The sequence below is a fragment of the Lampris incognitus genome, chromosome 5 (genome assembly GCF_029633865.1).
Source record: "Lampris incognitus isolate fLamInc1 chromosome 5, fLamInc1.hap2, whole genome shotgun sequence".
Lineage (NCBI taxonomy): Eukaryota > Metazoa > Chordata > Actinopteri > Lampriformes > Lampridae > Lampris > Lampris incognitus.
Genome location: NC_079215.1, coordinates 40,881,432 through 40,899,017, shown reverse-complemented (window position 1 = coordinate 40,899,017; position 17,586 = coordinate 40,881,432). Strand labels below are relative to the sequence as shown.

Sequence of the window (17,586 nt, the reverse complement as noted above, 5' to 3'; positions counted from 1 at the left end):
TGTTGCCTTTAATATGGGCAGGAAAAGTGTGTTCCGTTACTTCTCCATCTCAGGGATGACTTTCTTCTGTACATATTCCAAGGCCTTTATGGGATCCAGAAACCCCTTCTCCTCATTTTTATGAGAATCGCAGTCTAGCAGGGAAGAGGAGACCGTAGCGCACTCCTTGTCGTCCTTGTAACTTCTTCCACACGTCCGTGAATGCCGCTCTGACTTTGGCGACGCTGGTGGTGTAGTCGGGGAATATGGCTATCCGTCTCCCGTTGTGACTGAATGGAGCTCTGTCCCGGGCTCTTCTCAGGATCTCCGCAGCCTCCCCATCATAGTGTAATTTGGCAATGATAACCCGCGGTCTGTCCCCTGGTTTCCACTGGGTAGGGCTACGGTCTGATCCATCAATCTTTGTGTCTCGGTCCACCTGAAGTGCTTCTTTAAGAAGTTTGGAAACAGCCACGGGAGAACTCGTCCCTGGTTGTTCTTCGACACCAACTATCTGTACATTTACCCCTTCTCATTCTGCCCTCCAAGTCTTCATTCTTTTTTTTTTTTTTTAAGTTTTTCAACTTGGCTTTGAAGGCAGGTTACGGCAGTTTTGAGCGAAGCCACTTCGTCAGACCACGTCGATAGTCCTTCTGCCATGTCTGCCTTCATATGATCGATTTCAGATCGGATTGTGATTATGTTATTGGCAATTTCTGATCTTACGGCTTGCAATTCACTTTTCAGGGCATAAAGTCTTCAGCTAATGCAGTCTTCAATTGCTCCCTTATTGTTTTAGATACTAGCAGAGGCACCCGGCATTGCCCGGGGAAAATGTTCCCACCAAAACAACCAACATGACCTGGTCTTTACGATATAATCGATGATTAAATATAGGATAATTTATGATATGATACATGTGATAAACGAATGTCGAATAAACGAATGTTATTAACAGAAATGATCAAATATCATAATTTTCAATCCATTCATCAAGCTTCTTTGCCAATGTGTGTATTAATCGCTCAGTGCTCAAGCACCTCAGGGTAAACCATGTTGCGTGCCTTACCATTTGGCGCTAGGATAGAAAGCTTTTCTGCACGACCAGTTCTGGAGGCAGCTACATACAACTGGCCGTGTGAGAAACATGGAGCAAAAAGATTTACTCCAATCGTTTTAAAAGTCTGTGTAAGTCCGTAGACGCCTTGTCTTACTGACATAAGAATAATTCAAGAACGAGCCGACTTCGTAGGTTCTTAACTGTGTAGCTTTTACTAGCGTTCATCCGACATACAACCTTCATAACATGCGCTTCTAACTTCCTGTATACGTCACACGCACTGCACGTACATCCGTGAGTAGGTCAAGTTAAACACGTGACCTTTCATTCATTACATCTCCCCCTCTAAGATTATTTTCTAAACATTTCTCTGAACATTTACTGCCAACAATTTTAACCTGTATATCACCCCCCTTTTCACAAAAAATTAAAAATCTCCCACAGTACACAAGTCCATACGCCTCACAAATCCAGCCGGATTGCTGGCTTGCTCACCCTGCCAGAGCGAGTAACATATGGTGTGGAAGTTGGCATTTCTGCTGCTCGGGACTCATCCGTGTTTCCACTCTCCCCTGGAGTGACATGGTCAGGATCCCTGCTGACAGAGGTGAGTGTTTTGGGTGTGGCCAACAGGTGGCGCCTGTTCCTTCTGTAATGTTCACCTTGAGCTGTCTCCACCATGTAGGATCTGGGAGTGGAGCTCTGACTGTGAACAACTGCTGGCATTGTCCATGTTTTCTGTCCATCAGGTTTGGTGAGTACTGCGTCACCCGAGTTCAGTGGGCGCAGTGTCCGCACGCCGTTCCTGCGGTCGTAGTAGAAAGCCTGCCTCGATTTGGCTGCGGCGTCAGCGGTTTTGATCAGTTCCTCTTTAGGCCAGGCCGGTTTCAGGTTATGCTGCAATGTGGGTAAGGTGGTTCTGAGTCTCCTACCCATGAGCAATTCCGCTGGACTGGCTCCAGTGGAAGAAGAGGGTGTAGCTCTGTATGTCAACAGGGCGAGGAGAGGGTCTTCCTGCCTTAATATGCTTTTGGCTATCTGAACAGCCCTCTCTGCCTGTCCATTACTCTGGGGGTAGTGTGGGCTTGAAGTCACATGGATGAAATCATAATCCTCACTGAACCTCCTCATCTCTTCTGAAACTAGCTGTGGCCCATTATCACAAACTACAATTTCAGGGATACCAAAACGTGCAAATGTAGCCTTCAGCCTAGCTACAACCTGACGGCTAGTAGTTGTTGGTAGATTTAGGATCTCCAAAAACCTGGAATAATAGTCAGACACTATCAAGTAGTTTTGATTTTTGTACTCACACAGGTCTATGCCAACTTTCTGCCATGGTCTGGATGGGAGCTCACTTGACATTAAAGGCTCTTTTCTCTGTGTGTTCTTGTGTTCTCTGCAGAATTGACATTGCTGTATCTTTGTTGTAATGTGCTCTGTCATTTTGGGCCACCACACTGACTGGCTAGCTCTCTCTCTGCACTTAACTATCCCCTGGTGCCCGTCGTGTATTCTGTCTAAGATCACCTCCCTCATCTCTGTGGGAATGACGATACGACTGCCTCTGATGACTAAACCATCTACCGCAGATAACTCCCCTCTCACCTGATAAAAGTCTCTGACTGTCTCCGGCACTTTATCGACATACTCAGGCCAGCCGTGTCTGATGAAGCCCAACACTGTCTGGAGCTGCAGATCCCCATCCGTGCTCTGTTTTATCTCCTGCATCCTTTGAGGTGTGGCAGGCACCTGGCACACGATGGCATCAATGTGCACTGCAACATCATCATGAGAAGCACCATCTCCGTAGCACTGCTCTGGGCCTCTGGAGAGTGCATCAGCCACAGCTAAAGTTTTGCCTGGTGCGTATTCAGCCACTGCATTGAAACGCATCAGCCTCATTAACAGTCTCTGGCACCTAATGGGCACATTATCCAAGTCTTTGCTGTTCATGAGAGGCACTAGTGGTTTATGATCGGTGACAAGTCTGAAATTGTCAAGCCCAAACAGGTACTTCTCGAACCTTTTACATGCCCAGACGCTGGCTAAGCACTCTTTCTCGATCTGTGCGTACCTTGTCTCTGCGTCACTCAGCCGTCGGGAGCAGTAGGCCACGGGCTTCCAGTGTTCCCCGTGCTGCTGGAGCAGAACGCCTCCCAGCCCGTAGCTGCTGGCATCTGCTGACACCACCGTAGCCTTAGTGACGTCATAAAAGGTGAGTACCGGGGCGGTGGCGAGTGCTGCTTTAAGGTCTTGGAATGCTGTGTTCTGTGCAGGTCCCCACAGCCACTCTGTCGTTGCTTTAAGCAGTCCATAAAGCGGCTGACCTACAGTGGACAGCTCTGGGACGTATTTTGCCAAATAGTTCACCATCCCGAGGAACCTCTTGAGTTCCGTCACGTTCTGGGGCTGAGGAAAGTTCTCTATTCCGGCCACTTTGTCCGGGTCAGGTCTGATGCCTGCCTCGTTGATGATATGACCAAGGAAGCGGACTTGTTTCTGTTTGAACTTGCATTTCGCTTGGTTCAGTTTGAGACCTGCTGTTTCAATGACCCCCAGCGCCTCTGCTAGGCGCCGGTCATGGATTTCCTCAGTCTCTCCATGTATAAGGATGTCATCCATGTACACCTCTGTGCCCTCTAGCCCGGTCAGAGTTTCCGCCATCTTTCTCTGGAAAATCTCTGGAGCACTCGTTATACCAAATGGAAGGCGGCAGAAAGCATACCTCCCAAATGGGGTGATGAAAGTGGTGAGCCCCCTGCTGTCTTCATGCAAGGGGATCTGGTAAAACCCACTTGCTGCATCCAACGTTGTGAAGAACTTTGACCCTGCGAGCCTTGGCATTATTTCCTCCATAGTGGGCAGCACGTATTTCTCACGTTTCACCGCTCGATTCAGCCTCCTGAGGTCAGCGCAGCAGCGAACCTCTTTCTTGTTCGGTTTCAGCACCGGCACCATAGCGGCGCACCATTCTGTGGGCTGAGTCACTTTTTCAATAATGCCCTCATTTTCCATGCGCTGCAGTTCTTTCTTAACCAGTGGTACAAGTGGCAGCGGTATCCGTCTGGCTGTATGCACCGCGTATGGCTGGGCACCCTCCACCAGAGCTATTTTCACTGGGTCTGTTTTCAGCAGTCCACTTGAACCGAAAACTCCACTGACCTCATTCATCCGCTTCACTAGACCCATCTCCACTGCCTCTGGACGACTCAGCAGACAGCTGCCTCTCCCCTTGATCACATACACTGGAAAGGAGTATTGTTTCTCCTTGTAGTTGGTTGTGGCTTGAAACTGTCCTATGCAGCTGTTGTTTCCACCTGGGCTTATGAAGCATGTGTCAGGAGGTCCGAGTTTTATGTTTGGCTTCAGCTTTTTAAATGTCCCTTGGTTGATAACAGTAGCGTCAGCCCCCGTGTCAATTTTGAAGGTTATTGGTACATCACTTATTGTTAAACTAACAGTCCAATCTTCCTGACTGCTCTCTTTGCCAACTTCTCCCAGAAAGTACAGCTGTTTAACCTCTTCAGTGACTTCTCTCACCGCTTTAGAGTGACATACACGCTCCCAATGTCCCTTTTTATGACACTTGTTGCACTTACTGTTCGTTGCAGGACACTTCCGCTCATCGGTGTGCTGCGTCTTGCCGCACCTCCCGCATTCATCTACTTTGTTGGTTGCAGGTCTGCTGCCACCATGACGCTGTCCGCCCTTTTTGTTTTGGCGTCCGTCCCGCCGTCGGACAACATTGACGTTAGCCAGCTGGGCCTCTGGTTGGTTAGCTTGGAGGCTGAGCTGCTTTGTTATTGCCTCCGCCTGGCGCACTTGTTCAATGACTTTCACCAGAGTAAGGTCCGCTGTGAGCTGGAACTGACGGGAGAGCACCTTATCTTTTGTGCCCACTACCAGACGATCTCTGATATGTTCATCCCTCTTGTCCCCAAACTCACAGTGTTCAGACAGCTCATACAATGTCCGGATGTACATCTCCGCTGTCTCTCCTGGCTGCTGGCTACGTTGATAGAAGCACGCCCTCTCATGTATGATGTTACGGCGGGGAATAAAGTAGTCGTCGAACTTTTTCAGTACGATATCATAGTCCACTTTATCACCCTCCGCCGCGAAGTCAAACGAGCTGAATATCTTTTCAGCCGCGCTTCCCATTGCATAAATCAGCGAACTCACTTGAATCTCCCCGTCGTCTTTATCCAGCTTTGTCGCGAGCCTGAAGCGCGAAAACCGTTGTTTCCACTCCGGCCATTCGACGGGGCAGTCAAACTTGAATTCACTCGGCGGATTAAACTTCGACATGACCGCTCGTGTTCAGATACACAGACTATTCTGACACCATGTAATGTCCGTAGACGCCTTGTCTTACTGACATAAGAATAATTCAAGAACGAGCCGACTTCGTAGGTTCTTAACTGTGTAGCTTTTACTAGCGTTCATCCGACATACAACCTTCATAACATGCGCTTCTAACTACCTGTATACGTCACACGCACTGCACGTACATCCGTGAGTAGGTCAAGTTAAACACGTGACCTTTCATTCATTACAGTCTGTGTTGGTTTATGGTAAACATTAACAACAATCAAATGTCCCCCCATCACCAATTGCAATTTCACAGTCTAAGAAGCCTAACCTGTCATTTTACAAACCCACCAAATTGTGCGCCAGTATTTCAGTTTCTTTTTTTTGGCTTGCTTCTCCAGATGGAAAATGCTGAAAGCCGCTTTAGCTAAGTTCGGTCATAATGACAGTATTATGTCCATGAGTAATGGGGGAGATGTTTCGTTTGTGGACACTACACTCCATCGCCACTCGGTGGCACTGTGAGACGATGGCTGGCGGAGAGGGACTGCTGTATGGGGACAGAAGAAGAACGGGCAGCGCGCGCAAAGTAAACTCAATTCCGCAAATAAATCAATTTCTTTTTTTACTTGGTTTATGAAATATGTTTCAAACTGTGCAATCCTTGTAAAGCGCTGATTCTAAAGATATCTTTTTTTGTTCTACTATGACTATTTCTGGAGTTTTAAGTGAACATACAAACCTCCGCACACACCTTACCCGGGGAAAATGTTCTCACCAAAACAACCAACACGATCGCATCTTTACGATATAAGCGATGAAATATATGATAATTTATTATACATGTTATAAACGAATGTCGAATAAACGAAAATGATCAAATGTCATAATTTTCAATCCATTCATCAAGCTTCTTTGCCAATGTGTGTATTAATCGCTCAGTGCTCAAGCGCCTCGTTAAACCACGTTGCGTGCCTTCAGGCTAGCGTTGACAGTGTTAGGTGTAGTGCCTCCCTTGACCACTGGGAAGGATTTGACGGAAGTCTCCACAAAGCATCGTTGGAATGCCTCTTTCGCAAATAAATCAACATTTTTACTTGGTTTTTTGACATATTTTTCGAACTACAATTATCAAAAGTCATAATTTTCAATCCATTCATCAAGCTTCTTCTCCAATGGTGTATTAATCGCCTCAAAATAAACTCAATTTCGGTAATACATCACATTTTTTACCTGGTTTTTGAAAAAAAAAAATTTCGAACTGTGCAATCCTTGGAAAGTGCCGATTCTAAAGATACCTTTGTTTTTGTTCTACAATGAGTATTTCTGGAGTTTTAAGCGAATGTACAAACATACACTCTTACTTATATGTCTTCCCTCATAGACGATAGGATATTTGACTTGATCGCTTCGGCGGTCATACCTGGAGCTTCCGTCCGGGTGGGCGAGGCTCGATTTGCTGCTTGAAGTACTGTGCGTCGGAGGGGTTGCAGGCCTCGCCGGGTTATATTTACGGAGGTTTGTCGCCATTCAGTCGGTATTCCTGACTTAATCTAGGTTTCAGTATCTTTGAAGTTGTTTTAGTGAGCTGTTGTATTAGTTTTGAAATGATCAAAGCCGTTTAAATATCAAGTTCTGCGGGAGCTCCGAAAAAGAAAACTTCCGCCATATCTTGCTCACTAGCGCCCCCTTAATTTCCTTTTTGACCCCCCCCCCAATATACGTGTTGTGCATTTGAAACATCCAGACCGAAAGGAAATTCTTCCACCAAACATAATCCCACATCGCAGCGGAGCAGCAGCAGCAACTTCAGAGACAGAGTGGGGATTCGCACTTTTACAGCATGGAGATAAATTCAGCATCGGGATACATTCCAATAATGTTAATGTCGGTGCGCCGAGGGATTCAATTCTTAATCAATCAGGCAATCGTCCCAAATTAATAAACAACAGTCAATATACAAGCCGCATTCCTTCCATTAATATACAGCTTAATGCGCACATCCACAGGTGAGCTTACCTGGCTGTAGTTCGCTTTGACAGTGGCTCCTTAAACGGTTTTAACAGCCAGCGCCTACCTCTGTGCTTTATCCCCGGTGACTGTTTAATTTCATCCTCCTCATCTTTTCGTCCTCTTGATCCTTGATCCGCTGCGCCGACTGATGAGGTTTCTTTTTAATGCCTTCTTTTTTGGTGACAAAAATGTGGCGACTTCGGGGAACAAAGGAGTTGCTGAGAGGCCGAGGTGGGGCCTGTTACTTGTCTAACGCGCTTAACAAACAAAAAAAAACATTCACTGAGATCCAAAAAGAAAAAGATGATCAACTCATGATAACGTGCACAAACTCGTAATAAAAGCAATCACATTGATCCAAATAGCGATTAACAAAATATACGGCGAACCAGCTCACACTCTCTCTCTATCTTACTAACAACAGAAGGTGAACAGGTCATATTGGTCCCGCATGGGCAATCGGAACAGGCTCGCCAATTAGGGAATGGGGAACAGGTGAGCAGGGCAGGGCAGGAACAGGAACCGCAAGCCAAATAAGGGGCTGGGGATCAGGTGAACTTAACATCCCCGCGACTCACTATCTCCCTACTCAACATGACCACACAATAAATGATATCATAAACAAAAACAAACAACACCAAAATATAAGCCATCACACACCTTCACCTTAATAAATATTACTACAAAATAGACCTCTGTGAGTTCATTCATGGCTCCTTCACCTGGGCCTGAAGTAACAGTGGATGAGCAACTGGTTCCGTTCAAAGATACATTTCTATTTTCACATCTGTAATGTAAGTGATTTCATTGTTTTATTGTGTATTGCTGTAATGATTTATGTGATTGTTTTCTGTGAAACTGATACTAATGACTGATGGTAATCTCTTTTGTCAAAAGGTCGCTGTCCCTTCCGGCAGTATATGCCCAGCGAGCCAGCAAAACATGGCATCAAGATATGGGTGGCCTGTGATGCACAATCCAGCTACGCTTGGAAGATACAAATCTACACAGGAAAGCCAGCCAGTGGAGGCCTGGGGAAGAACCAGGGGATGCAGTTGTCCTTGATATAACAGCTGGACTGAGGGGACACAATGTCACGTGTGACAATTTCTTCACTTCTTATGAATTCAGCCAGCAGCTTCTGAAGAGGAAGATCACCATGGTTGGTACAGTTAGAAAGAACAAGCCTGAGCTCCCCCCTGCACTCCTTGCAACAAGGGAGAGAGACCTTCTCATCAAAGTTTGCCTTCACCTGCACCACCACTCTAGTTTCTTACCTCCCAAAGAGGAACAAGAATGTGGTCCTCCCGAGCACACTGCACAAAACGGATGACATCAGTGATCGTGAGGACAGGAAGCCAGCCATCATCCTGGCTTATAACCACAACAAAGGAGGTGTGGACAACCTGGACAAGGTGATTGGAACTTACAGCTGCAGGAGGATGACTGCCCGCTGGCCCCTGGTCATCTTCCATAACATCATTGATGTGTCCTCATACAATGCCTTTGTAATATGGAGTGAGATCAACCCTACCTGGGTGCCTGTTAGTGGATGTTGCTGGAGCAGTTGGGGAAGGCACTTGCAACACCACACATTCAAAGACGGGAGTGCCTCACCCACACAGCAGCGTTTGCAGCGCTTGTGAAAGCTGTTGAGGGGGCTGAATCTTGTCCTGATCCATCAGCTGCTGGCCCAACTAGGGCAGGCAAGAGGAAACTATGTAAATTCTGCCCCTCAAAGAAGGACTGTAAAAAAAATACTATATGCATCAAATGTGCGAAATACATCTGTAAAGTCCATACAAAACACAAACTTGCATACTGTCCTACATGTTCTAATTAGAGTTGATTGCTTTGTTCTTCTCGGTGGCATGATAGCGCAGTGGTTAGCGTGGTCGCCTCACAGCAAGAAGGTCCTGGGGTTTGAGCCCCGGGGAAGTCCAACCTTGGGGGTCATCCCGGGTTGTCCTCTGTGTGGAGTTGGCATGTTCTCCCCGTGTCTGCGTCGGTTTCCTCCAGCGGCTCCGGTTTTCTCCCACAGTCCAAAGACATGTAGGTCAGGTGAATTGGCATTACTAAATTGTCCCTAAGTATGAATGTGTGTGTGTGTGTGTGTGTGTGTGTGTGTGTGTGTGTGTGAGTGTGTGTGTGTGTGGGCCCTGTGTGAGGGCCTGGTGGCCTGTCTATGGTGTCTCCCTGCCTGCTGCCCAATGACTGCTAGGATAGGCTCCAGCATTTCTGCGACCCTGAGAGCAGGATAAGTGGTTCGGATAATGGAAATGGATGGATGATTTGTTCTTCACATTTTTGTTTTGTATCTATTTTATTTTATTCTTATCTAGTGTTGTTTATATACCTGTTCTCCCAAAAGTTCAAGATTGTTATTGTTTCCCTTCAATAAAATGCATTCAAAACTATTTTCTGCACATCTCTGCTACTTTCTTAGGCTATGCAAGTACTATCTCTTGCTAAAGAATTATTTTTTTACAGCTATGCAGTACCCATCCATCCATCCATCCATTATCCAAACCGCTTTTCCCGGGTCACGGGATGCTGGAGCCTATCCCAGCAGTCATTGGGCGGCAGGCCGGGAGACACCCTGGACAGGCCGCCAGGCCATCACAGGGCCGAAATGTATGTAGGAGCAAGACCATTTAAAGACTTAAAACTGAGCAATAAAATTTTAAAATCAATTCGAAATCTAAAGAAGCCAGTGTAGGGAGGCAGACACAAGGGTGATGTGATCATCCCTCAAGCAATAATAATAATAATAATAATAATAAACTTCTTCTTTTGTAAAGAAAACAAGTATGACAGGTGTGTTGTAATAAAAACGAGTGCTGTCCACTGATTAAATGCAGTCTTTCTGCACCGTGAAGAGGGAAAACCCAGATAGTTATAAAGTTTGTGATGAATGACAGGTTGTTTCTTCATGCAAAATAGATTTTGGGGTTTAAAATTCAATTAAGATGCTTTATTTAAGGGGTTTAGTGAAGGCGGACTAGGGGAGTATACAGAATGTTAAGACATCACAAGGTTAAAACATGACTGGAGGGGGACTTTTAAGATTTATATCTGCAGTACACCTTTGAGCAGTACACTTTTGAGCCACACGAGATTCTCGTTGGTATTTCTACCACACTCACGGTTTCTGCCATAACAACAGAAATAGACTTCAATGCTGCACCTGATATGCGCATTGCGCTCCCCTCTTGTACACCAGACTGGAATGCAAGACTAAAAAGCAAGCAGGCCTGCCTATCACATTAGCAAGATGTAAGTAAAATAAATATCCATAATCCGATATTTGGAGTAGGTCTAATAAGATAATATTCAGGACAAGTAAATAGCACATAATGGGCCTAATGAGATTTGACATGGACTAGACCTGATGTGGTTAACGAAGTTATTGTTGACTGTTCAAATGGATTGATTGACAGTATGATAACAATAGCTGCACTTACACATAAGCCTACTTGTTAGGATAATAGGAATGAGTATTTAAAAATTTTCAACAAGAAGCATGTTTTTGATAATACCGAATTTTCGTATTGTTCGGATAATTGTACTTAAAACATTGGCTCTAATATGACAAGCTAGCATATATTGTGTTTGTTTTACTGATGAGAGGAAAAACAAGAGCCTGTTAATGCTGCCTAAATGCACTTATTTTGTATCGTTTGTAAAGTATTTAACGTGTATATGTTTTCAATAACACGTATATAAAACAAAGTGATTTACCAAATGTATATCTCTTTAAAATGTCTGATTTACCTATTCAATATAATATAAGGTGGTGCAGAAATGGCAGTAAAAATGGTCAGAGACATTCATTTATGCAAAAATTTGCTCTTCTCACACTATAGAGATAAGGTCTATTGTTAATTGGGTCACGATGGTTTGTCATTTTTTAAAAGTGGTTCCCCAGAAAAAAAAGTTTGGGAAATATTAATATGGAGGACCTAGTCTGTAAGGGATATATTTCAGTTAAGCAAAGGCTTGAGTTGCCTACTGATGTTGAAAAAAATACCATAATTTGTTTCAGTTTTGTGATATTCAGTTTTGCATTATTTGACAATGGTACGTTTATCTTTTCTCAAAATGTGGCTATTTGGAGTGCTCCCCTCTTGTTCCTCTTAACTCCTGAGGTTGACCAGTGTGGTCAAAACTCTCTAGACTGGTCTGGTCTGCGAGACTATACCTGGGTGACAAGTTTACCCAAAACACTGAGGCAACATGTCAAACTGAGTCACACACAAATGAAAAGTTGTGCTATAAGCTGATGGTATATAATAATGATATTAATAATAATAATAATAATAATAATAATAATTTTCTTCTTTTTTCGGCTTGTTCCCTGTTTCCCAGGGGTCACCACAGGGGTTATTGATTTGGCAGAATTTCACATCGGATGCCCTTCCTGACACAACCACTAACCCTATGGATGGGGGCACACAGGTAAAGCAATGAATGCCATCCCAGTATTCATGGACTTGCACCAATGCCTATCGCCGTAATACTGATAATAATAATAATAATAATAATAATAATAATAATAGCACATACAAGTACCTAGGAGTGAACGAAGGAGACGGCATACAACACTCAACCATGAAGAAGAAGATCCGGAAAGAGTACCACAGGAGAGTGCGTATGGTACTGAAGAGCGAACTCAATGCGGCTAACAGAATTGAAGCTATCAACACCCTAGTGATACCTGTAGTGATGTACAGCTTCAACATCATCAATTGGAAACTGAACGACATCAAGAGACTAGACACCAAGACAAGAAAAATGCTGACCATGGAGAAGATGCACCATCCAAAAGCAGATGTCGACAGGCTGTACCTACCAAGAGCTTCAAGAGGACAAGGCCTAGTCCAACTCGAACGGACCTTCAAGACTACCACTATCGGGCTGGATGCATACCTGACAAAACAGATGACCCACTCCTCCGAATAGCAAAAAATAAGATCTACTCCATCAATAAAGAAGCTACACAATTCAAGAAAGAGCTTGATGTCCCAGAAACCCCACCAACAGAAAATGAGGCAACTACCATCTACGCCAAACAAGTGAAGCAGTAGGCAAAACACCATGGCCAGCACCAACTGCAAAAAACCTGGGAGGACAAAGCAATGCACGGGAAGTACCCAAAAAGAATGAAAGATGCAGACATGGACCAACAAAAGACACACCAGTGGCTGAGCAGCACCGGACTGAAAGCAGAGACAGAGGGCCTGATAATCGTTGCACAAGACCAGAGCCTGGTAACCAGATAACCAGGTAAGATGGAAAAGACCCAAAATGCAGAATCTGTGGAATGTATGAAGAAACCTTCGACCACATTGTCTCAGGCTGCCCAGACCTGGCAAAGACCAAGTACATGTACAGGCACACCAAGGCAGCAGCATACCTGCACTGGAAGATCTGCAGGAGTTACAAGATCAAGACGACTGAGAAGTGGTACGAAAATCAAGCCAAAAATGGTCACTGAAAACAATGATGTCCCCATCCTCTGGGACATGCCCATCCACACTGAGAGAGAGATAAAAGCCAACAAGCCCGACATCGCTATCAAAGACAGGAAGGAAAAGAGGTGCATGCTCATCGACATGGCAATACCATCTGAAAAAAACACCTCAGTGAAAGTCACAGAGAAGCTGACCAAGTACAAAGACCTGGAGACTGAAATCCACAGGATGTGGGGAATGAAGACCGAAACAACACCAGTGGTCATCGGAGCTCTAGGACTCATGAAGAAGGGAATGGAAAAGTTCACCAACCATATTCCAGGCAACATCAACATCCATGCAGTCCTGAAGATTGCCCTACTCACAACAGCCCACATATTACGATGAGTACTGTCAATCAAGTGACATCTGCCCTATAGTGCCTCAGGTCCATAGTTTGGACCCGGCTTTACAGGATGTAAAACAGGAAATGTGAAAGAAATAATAATAATAGCAATAAACTTTGTTTATATAGCATTTTTCTAAACAAGGTTACATACAAAGTGCACCACAGAACAGGATAAAAATTGTTAAAAATGACACACATACAAAAAAAACATTGTAATACAATAAAATAAAAAGCACTAACAAAACCATAAAATAAGAGCAAAAGGGAAGAAAGCAAATAGTAAGCAAATAGTCAAAACAGTTTCAAAAATATGTAAGAGTAAAAATAAAAACAGTATAAATAAATAAAAACAAATATCAAACATTTGTAAAAGCTTTCATAATAAGAAACGTTTTGAGATGAAATTTAAAAGAAGCTAGAGACTTGGTGTCTTAGTTCAACAGGAAGAGAGGTCCATAGTGTGGGGGCTTTAACAGCAAAAGTCCGATCACCCTTTTGTAACAAACTGAGACTTGGGAATAACGAGCAGGGCTCCATATGCAGATCTTAATGGTTGAGGGGGCGTATACCTGGTCAATAATGCACAAATGTATTTAGGAGCAAGACCATTTAAAGCCTTAAAAGTAAACGTCCATCCATCCATTACCCAAAACGCTTAGCCTGCTCTCAAGGTCGCGGGGAAGCTGGAGCCTATCCCAGCAGTCATTGGGCAGCAGGCGGGGAGACACCCTGGACAGGCCGCCAGGCCATCACAGGGCCGACATACACACAGACACACACACACATTCACACCTAGGGACAATTCAGTATGGCTGATTCACCTGACCTACAGTCTTTGGACTGTGAGAGGAAACCGGAGCACCCAGAGGAAACGCAGACACGGGCAGAACATGCAAACTCCACACAGAGGACGACCCCCAAGGTTAGACTACCCCGGGGCTCGAACTCAGGACCTTCTTGCTGTGAGGCACCAGCATTAACCACTGCACCACAAGTGCCACCCTCTTTGATTTATTGTATAATGTTTATTGTATAATGCCTCTTTGTCCCGGTAATGAGACGAACAGCGGCGGTTTGTACCAACTGCAGACGGTGGAGGGAGCCCTTGCTGATACCAGAATAAAGTGCATTACAATGGAGTATATTTGCCCATCAGACAGATCTGGGGGGGTATACTTCATCTGTATTGTCATATATTAACTACTGCATGGACAATGTCACTGTTAGCAAAAGGATCCTAGTGTACCCAAATGAGAAACCATGGATGAAGAGCGAAGTCAAACGGCTGCTCAGGGCAGGGGACACGACTTTTAAATCAGGAGACACTGAAGCCTATAGTGTCACCAGAGCGAACCTTAAGATGGGTATCAGATCTGCAAAATACCACTACAAACTACGAATAGTGGAGGGTTTCAACAATAACTCCAACCCACGGAGGATGTGGCAAGGCATCCAGGCCATCACAGATTACAAAAGGGTAAATAACACAGCATACACCAGCCAACAACACTGCCAACATAGTGGTGGAACTGAACAACTTATTTGCTCTGTGTGACAAAGACCATAACCAACCTCCAGTCAGTTTCAAACTGTTGGGAGACCCACAGACCCTTGTTCTATACACTCCAGAGGTGCGGCGGACACTCCGCAGCATCAACACAAGGAAAGCAGCGGGGCCTGATGGTGTACAAGGGTATGTACTCCAGGGCTGTGCTGACCAGCTAGCAGAGGTATTCACACACATTTTCAACCTCTGTCTATCCTTATGCACAGTCCCCGCATGCCTCAAATCCAGCACCATCGTGCCCATTCCCAAAAAACCTGTGGTAACCTGTCCCAATGACTATCGGCCAGTCGCTCTCACCCCTGTCATTTCAAAATGCTTTGAACGACTGGCACTCACCCACATCAAAGACTCTGTCCCAGCTGATCTAGACCAACACCAGTTTGCCTACCAGGCAAACAGATCGACTGAGGACTCCATCCATGTGGCTCTAAAAACAGCCCTCTCTCACCTGGAAAGACCTAACACCTACGTAAAGATGCTCTTTGTTGACCCAGCCACAACTCAAACACTGTTGTTAAATTTGCGGATTATATGACAGGCATTGGGCTCATATCAGACAACGACAAAGCGGCATACAGGGAGGATGGTCAGAATCTGAACACGTGATCTGCTAACAACAACCTGGTCTTAAACACCAAAAAGACCAAGGAGATTATTGTGGACTTTAGGACCTCCAAGAAGATCACACACAGTCCTGTCTAGGGATGGGTATCGTTAGGATTTTATCGATACTACTACTCTTATCGGTACTGCTTATCGGTTCGGTATTTTATCGATACTCTTATCCGTTTTTTTGCTTATTATGCAAGAAAAAAAGACACTTAATTAAGAACAGAATCGACATTGCTTTATTATTCTATTATATAACTTTATATAAATATAAACACATATTATTTATTCAGCAGCAGCAATGTTTTAAATGCGTCTGAATTATAGACTTTATAATCAACATTCAACAACAACAAATAAGATAAAAAATAAAAGTAGATAAAGATAAAGAAAAAATATATATTAAAAATAAATTTTTACAGCAAAAGGCTAACGGAAGTTCAAACAAACAAGAACCTAGAACATTATCCTAACAGTTCTTCTGCAGAAAAATCAACATATCTGCCTTCTCCGGCAGGAGTCGTGATCTCTCCTGACTTATAGTGTCCCCGGCTATTAGCCTAGCTAACTCCGTATCTATGGCTTATATATTTGTAGCTAAACAATTAGCTAAGCAATTATATTTTATTTATTGGCCTATTCGTAATAATTCGTTATTAGCCTAGCTAACTCCGTATCTATGGCTCATACGGCTTACCTGCAGTGGACGTGGATGGAACACTACGAGCAAAGCAGTGGAAAACTCTGCATTTCTGCAGATTAATACCATGTTTCGACAAAAGATGTTTCGACAGATTGCTTGTATTGCCACCCTTACTGGCAAATGATTTGTTGCACTTGTAGCAACGAGCGTTGTTGTCATCAACTTTTGAAAAATATACCCAAACTTTTGAACGTTTAGTTCTCTCCGCCATGATGAGCCCTTGAGCAGAGCTGTCTGTGCGTGTGTGAGCGAGTGTGTGGAGCACAGCACAGCCCCGCCCCTCTCGCAGTAAGAGAGAGAGACAGAGAGATGGAGAAAACGGCGAACAAGATTATGTTCGCGACGTTTAAATTCCTCGAAAAACATAATTGCCACAATATACATCTCACTCCATGATTTCTCGAGTACCTACCGACTACCGATAGCAGAACCGAAAACGTCGGATCTTAAAAATGCTCCGGTTTTTGCTAATTTAGAACCAGTTCCCGTTTAGAACCGGGTTTCGGGGGGCATCCTTAGTCCTGTCCACATCAACACAGAGGCTGTGGAGAGAGTCCCCAGCTCCAGGTTCTTGGGAGTCAATACCTCAGCAGTGGTAAGGCACAACAATGCCTTTATTTTCCGAGGAAGCTAAGGAGACCCAATTTCCCCCCAAAACTGCTTATCAACTTTTATAGATGCTCCAGCGAGAGCATCCTAACAAACTGCATGACAGCCTGGTATAGCAGCTGCATCAAAGCTGACAAAAAAGCCCTCCAGCATGTTATGGAAACAGCACAGGACATTGTTGGCATTGAACTTCCTTCACTGGAACATATTCACAGCACTCACTGTGTGAGGAGGGCTAAGAACATCATAAAAAGAAATTACACACCCTGGACACCATCTGTTTCAGCCCCTCCCATCAGGTAGGCACTTCAAATCAATCTGCACACGCACAAAGAGGCTGAAAAACAGCTTCTTTCCAAAAGCTGTGGCACTAATGAACTCAGACATCTCCTCAGTCTGATGAGACTGATGTACTGCCACCATTGGGCACATGCAATATTTGCATATATTTACTCACATGTCGCTTTCAGCCACTTCATATCTGTCCACCACACCTTTACTGCATTTTTGTTGACTATGTTTTTGCACCTCATAAGTTGTATTTTATCTAACTGTATTGTATTTTATAGCTTGTACTGCTTATATTTTCCACTTATATTATTTAGACTCTACTTTTTATGCTGATATTTCATATTTGTTATCTCTTATGTATGACCATTTTTAGGTTGACACAACTGCAATTTTGTTGTGCTTGGCAGAATGAAAATGAAGTTCTTCTTGATTCTTGATTCTTGATTCAGTAGTCAAGTCGAGAATAGATAAAATCATGTACAACTTTTTGCAGATTGGCAATTGATCAAAATGACCTAATTTTGGAGATTGAATCTAGCTGGAGAAAGCATGACTGAACAACATAATTGATTTGATTAT

General features: G+C 44.2%; 1 pseudogene; it reads left to right on the top strand.

Moving 5' to 3' along the window:
* The first annotated feature begins 8,075 nt into the window (after nt 1–8,075).
* LOC130112995 (piggyBac transposable element-derived protein 4-like) overlaps nt 8,076–17,586 on the top strand; it is a 39,723-nt pseudogene continuing 30,212 nt past the window's right edge.